This window comes from Kryptolebias marmoratus, linkage group LG22 (genome assembly GCF_001649575.2).
Source record: "Kryptolebias marmoratus isolate JLee-2015 linkage group LG22, ASM164957v2, whole genome shotgun sequence".
Lineage (NCBI taxonomy): Eukaryota > Metazoa > Chordata > Actinopteri > Cyprinodontiformes > Rivulidae > Kryptolebias > Kryptolebias marmoratus.
Window position 1 is genome coordinate 25,871,638 of NC_051451.1, and position 6,280 is coordinate 25,877,917.

A 6,280-nucleotide genomic window follows, 5' to 3' on the forward strand; every position below is an offset into this window, starting at 1 on the left:
GAGCCTCTGGTACTATTAGTTAGCCTCTTGTACCTTTAGTTTAGCATTATCATGTTTCAGTTTATGTTAGCTTATTTAGACTTCCTGTACATTTAGTTTAGTTTAGTTTATCTTAGCTCATATTTTAGATATTGTTAGATTCCTAATTGTTGTTTAGTTCAGCTTTAACTTTATCATGATGATATTTAGATTATTTCAGCTACTATTTTGACTGTCTCAGCTCATGTTTAGATGTGTTTAGTTTCATGATTTTATTTAAATTATCTTATATTTCATTTAGATTATATTTGATTATGATGTTTTTATGATGTTTGATATGATGTTTTTATCCGTATTTGATTATGTACACTGATTGTTGTTTCTGTGTTGTAAAGCACTTTGAATCGCCTTGTTGCGGAAAAGTGCTATATAAATAAATTTCACTTCACTTCACTTCTGTCATCATTTATATTTCTGGACTGTTCATGTCATGTTTTTCCTGTTTTTTTATGTTTTTTTCTTTTCACATTGCTTTCCTTACCCTCAACTCCCCAATCACTTAACCCTGCTCACCTGTGTCTGCCTAGTTATCTCAAGCTGTGTATAAGCCTCCTCCAGCCACAGTACTAGTGCCAGATTATCTGAAGCTTCCTGCCAAAGAAATCCAGGTTTTTCAAGTCAAACCAAGCTTTTAAGAATCTGACCTATTTCTGCCTTCTGAACCCATGTTTTGCCTGCTTCTTGTCTGATAAGTTTTTGTTCTCTGGTCTTATGGTTTTACTCCTGCCTGCCCCCTGGATCCCGCTCTGCCCGCTGATTTCTCTAACCTGTTTGATCAGTGAAGACCTCATCATCTATCGGGACCATTATTCGGACCATGCTCTTCCTGGGCTGTCTCCATTGTGTCAGCTATAACCTTGACAGGTTGGTTTAATCTCATTCTGAGCAAAACTGTGCTGACCTGCCTAACCCCTGTCACTCACCTGCCTCTCTCTACTTCAGATCAGCAATCAGTCCTTGCAGTCCAGAGTCCAAAGCTTCAGTCTTAATTTTAAATAAAGCCTGTAAATGCTTTATTCTGTGTGTTGGTGGCAGGTTTGGGTCCTAAGTATATCAATTCATTCCATCTTCAACACATATTTCCAGCACTAACAGATTAAGATATTGCCTTATCACAAAAGATTGTGCATAACCTCTTTACAAGGTTTAACGAAAACTGACACATTTATGCCCCTTCTCAACAACAGACAATCTTAGTTTAAAACTGTGGTTTGAAAAGCAGCAGGGTAATATGCATTCCTTGATGGAATGCTGGGCTTTGAATTACCTCCACCAAGGAGGTTGTTTTCAGTATTTGTTTGCCTGTTTGCAAGATTACTTAAAAATTAAAATGGTTTTGGATGAAAATTTTAGTAAATGTTGGGGTTTTCACATTAATCAAGTAATGAAATGTTGGTGGTGATCCAGATCATGACCCAAATTGGACTAGTTTTTAAGTGAATCTATGGCCTTGGCAGAGGTTTGTACTCTTCCAGCCAGTGATAATGCTTTTGCCCACATATGCAAGTGATTGTCTGTTGTGTGAGCAAAAAGTCTCATAAAGTACTTTGCCAGTTATTAAAACTCTCAAAAAAGTAATCATTGGATGTACATCTACAAATGATAGTTGCCACGGTCCTCCCTGACAGCCATTAAATATTGGAGTCAACTATGTCTGTTAGCAAAATATATCTACTGAACAAGTTTTCAAAAAATCTTTTAGAAAGTAATTGCTTTGTCTACATCTGCAACCAATTAACTCTTTGAGTCAGCCCAATTCAAGATAGCCACCACAGCCAACTGATCTCAGAAAAAACAAAAATGGTCGGTTTTACAGATATTTAATTAAAATTTGGTGAAGTAGTAGAACAAACTAACTAACACAATAGAAACTGTGAGCTTGACACTCTGAGGGACACCTTTGTTGGAAACTGTCAAAAATTGATGGTGTCAACCCTGTTCATCCATCCGTCCATCCGTCCATCCGTCCATCCATCCACTGCTATTGTTCCGAAGACAGGTTGCAGGGGCAGCAGCTTGAGCAGGGAGGTCCAGACATCCCTCTCCACAGCCATCTTTTCCAGCTCTTACAGAAGAATTCCAAGGCCATCCCAGGCCAGCAAAGTGACATATACCTCCTGAACCACCTCAACTGGCTCCTCTTGAAGTGGAGGAGCAGCAGCTCATTTCAACTGCCTAAATCCGCAATGTCATTCTTTCGGTCACTACCCAGAGTAAAGAGCTGGTCCAGTATTCTACGGCCATGTGAGGATTTGGGTTTGGCCCCGCCTTATGGGCAGTGCCACTAATCATTCCTCCACAGGTGTTCCAGTTCCTACTGATGAGACCAGCCGGTACTTAAGCAGCAGGCTGGGATCAGATCTTCGCTGGAGCATCGAACCTTCTGGGTTAGATTCTCCGCCTTAGCGTCTAACCTAACTTATGCTCCTTAAGCTAATCACGTTCTCTGTTTGTGCCTACGACTCAGGTTTTTTGCCACGCCACGACTACGGATCTGAAGGACTACTTACCTGGATAATCACGGATACTTACCTCGCTGCAAACTGGCTCCTCTTCTGGGACTACTGGAACTGCTCTGCTCCTCCTCGACGCCGCAACCTTCCGCTAGGACCTGTAAGCAAACAAAGAGACATTATAATCCTTACAACCATCTTGGAAACCGAATTGTACCCGAGACTCACCCGGTTCTCCTTCTCTTGCAGACTCCTTCAGAAACTGACCACTTTACATAGCTTCACCTGTAAATAAATGCACTTACCGTTATCCTCGTCTCCGTGTGTGGTTTTGGTTTCGCTCTCTGGACAGAAACCCTCGGGTTTCAGGCCAGGACAGAACTTGTACTGTTCCTCCTGAATCTGAGGTTTGACCATCAATTAAACTCTCATCTCCAGCACCCCTGAATAGACCTTACCAAGAAGTCTGAGGAGTGTGATTTTGCTGTAACTGGAACACACCATACCGTCCCCCTTTTTAAAAAGGGGGAACTATCATGCTAGTCTGCCGATCCAGTGGCATTATCTCTGATGTCCCTGCAATGTTACAAAAACATGTCAACCAAGACAGCCAGGTCACATTCAGAGTATTGAGGAACTCACGGAGCTTTTAAAAAGGACCTATTATGCAAAATTCACTTTTTGCATGTTTTTGTACTTCCATTTGGGTATCTACTGCTTCTAGAAACACTTCAAGTGCAAAAAAACCCACCCTGCTGTTTTTTGACAATAAGTAAATGCTTTCTGGTGTCTGCAAAATGACCTGTTTCAAAAACTCAGAATTGTTGCGTCACAACCTAACAACAGCAAGCCAAGTCCAGCCCCTCACCTAGAACCCAAGTGAAGCTCCACCCACTTCATTACAAGAAGACCATCACGTTTGTTCTGATGGTTTTTACCGCTGAGCAATGTCTGCTGGATAAGGAAAATGTTTTGTTGTCGACTGCAGTATAGAACATGTACTGCTGATGTCCCGACCTGCCACAGTCGGGTTTCAGACCACTGATTGCTGCTGTCAGACTTGACATATATCGGTTCGGACATGCTGATTGCCTGTCATAACTAGGGAGGTACTGTCCAGAAGAGCGAAACCAAGACCAAAACACGGAGACGGAAGTAAAGGTAAGTGAATTTATTTACAGGGTGAGACTATATACAGTGGGCGGTGTCCGGAGTGGTCTGCAAGAGAAGGAGAGCTAGGTGAGTCTCGGGTACAGGTCTTGATCCACACGGCAACAAGGAAGTGGTTATNTGGTGATGAGGCGTCAGTCACCTGCTCAGGAGACGCCCACCAGGAAGCACTCACACACACAAAACCACCAATCACCACATAGCTGCTACTATCACTCTTTGTACTCGCTAATAACAAAAGAATTCTGTGTAAATAATCATGTAACGCAAAATGGTTTTGAAATTTTTGGGGATAGCAGATGTTTTATCCCAGTAACAGTAACAACAGACTGGTGGAACACCATTGTTTACCAAATGTTCTCTGTTAAAGCTTGTATTGATGCTGCTGATGCTCCGTCACAGAACAGCACCTCCTGTATATAAAGCTCCATAGACACTCGACGTAACGAGATAAAGTGTCCTCTTAAAATCCCCCTGTGGGTCTGCGCACAGCTGAATCAAATTCATCCCACAGCACATCTGGCCGTCTCAAAAATCCTTTCAGAGATGGCTGTGAGTCCCCCTCGCCGGTGATCAGCCCCCGTGTTCTTCATCAGACCTAAATTAGTGGCGTTGCACCCGGAGAGCCGCCTCGTAAATGGATTTCTTGTTGCTGGTGACGCCTCGCAGGGGAATCGGCTCACCATGTTGCCATCTGTCTTCTTGCTTCCAGCCTCCGGAGCCACGTTCCCAGAAATCAACACCCCGTGGTCTGAATCCTACTCACCAGCCTCTCGTCTGCATTTTTTTCTCCCCCTATCAACGTCTGTAGGCTTTGTCAGCAGTTTTTCTCTGAGTTAATGCTGCATTTGGTCGTTAAGGGGATGAAATCCTGGATAAACATAACAAAACATTTCAAATTAAAAGCCTAGCGATCCTTGAAGGCGTTTCAGATCATCTTATCTAGAGAAATGACATAGTTATAGCTGTTTAAAAACAACATTATGACCTCATGAGTGCGTTGAGAACGACTCTCAGCCACAACCATCAAGACTTAAATCGTTATCTGGTAAACCGAGTAAATAATGACTTTTAAAACAAACACAAAAATAGCTATAATTCAATAATTTTACAGATACGGGGCTAAATTTAGGTGTTGTAGTAGGTGAGAGTCATTCTCAGCTCACCGAGTTGGGACACGTCCAGCAAACACAAAAGCAGGTTTGTAGACTCAGAATCCATCATTTTTTAAAGTACTCCATCAGTCAGTGAAATGTCTTTTAGTCCAAAAGAGACATGGCGGTACAGCTACCGTCCTAACTGCACTGCATAAACATTTCATTCTGTAAAAGCTGCAGTCCAAAAAAAAACAAAAAAACAAAAGAAACACAGAACCAAACCTCAACATGTCCATTAGGGGGCACTGTTGTACCAGCCTAAATCCTGGAGACTTGCAGAGGAGGGAAGTGGAAAAACCTTGTCTGCTGTGCAATCTGTATTTGTGTCCTCTTTGTAAGACAACGACGCTATATTCTTATCCAATCTAACCTCCACCTGGAGAAAGAGACGGCACTTTCCCTGCTGCGGCAAATTAAATCAGAATGCCATTATGGAAAAGCAGATAACCCTTCCACAATTCAATACCCCCATTGTCTGACCCAAACAGGAAATATGGTACATGTGGACTACAGGATATATATATATATATATATAAAACTCAGAGAAGAATAATGGATTAGTCTGTCAGATCGATAACACGCGTGATCCTGAAAGATAGCTGCTCTGCTAATAGACCTGACGAGCTTTTATGAATCATGGCTGAATAACTGCAGGAATGTCGATCCTGGTGGGAACAATGGATTCAGTCCTGAGACCATTAGCATGTGTAATTAGTCGGAGGCTACATGTGTTGTCTATATTTTAAAATTAGAGCCCGGAGCGCACCGCATAATGTGCTGCATAATTCTCCTGCCCTCGCCCTGACTTCTTTATTGCGCCGCAGTTCTCGGACCCCTCTGCTCTCGCCCCACCTTCGACCCCCTTCGCCACCAGCCAAATCCACTCGCTCCTCAGGTATTTGAACATGGATGGCGTCTCTCCCCTCTCCCCTGCCCGTCCTCCATTACAAATGATCTCTCAGCGCTAATGAGTACACGTCTAAAAATACCCTCGTTGTCCAGAGAGCCGGATGTGTCATGGTGCGTATTGAGCATTACCAGATGTTAATGGATATGGAACATCAGAGCGGTGCAACGAATAAAAGGCGCAGCTACTCTGACTCCATTTGGGGGGAATATTTTTAATATTCAACGCACATCCGCAGCCACCTACAGAATTCCTTAGCCCCAGATTCAGTTTAAATGCCCCCGACGCCCCTCCCGGCTATACCTTCTTAACATACTGCTGGTGTTCCCCGTCGCCACGGCAACAGCGCATGACCTTCTTTCGGGAGGTCGATCTCATGTCATGGCGCCGCTTGAAAGATTTCACTCCGAGCCGGGTCTCCAAGCAGCCCTCGGATTCGACAGACAAGGGAAAACTTCCAACCAGACGCACGGCTGGCGATAAAGAAAACGGAAGGTGATGGATGGAGCTGTCAGCGTCCTCGTCCAATTAACTGAAATAGTCCCCCTCGTTGT

General features: G+C 43.4%; 1 protein-coding gene across 1 annotated transcript in view; it reads right to left on the reverse strand.

Annotated features, from left to right (window-relative positions):
- The window catches only part of LOC108240659 (endothelin-converting enzyme-like 1), a 60,562-nt gene extending 57,912 nt beyond the window's left edge, over window positions 1-2,650 (reverse strand). Inside the window, exon 1 of the mRNA XM_017424280.3 lies at window positions 2,572-2,650. The gene's annotated coding sequence lies outside the window, so the exon portion shown is untranslated. The remainder of the gene's footprint in view (window positions 1-2,571) is intronic.
- Window positions 2,651-6,280: the final 3,630 nt, after the last annotated feature.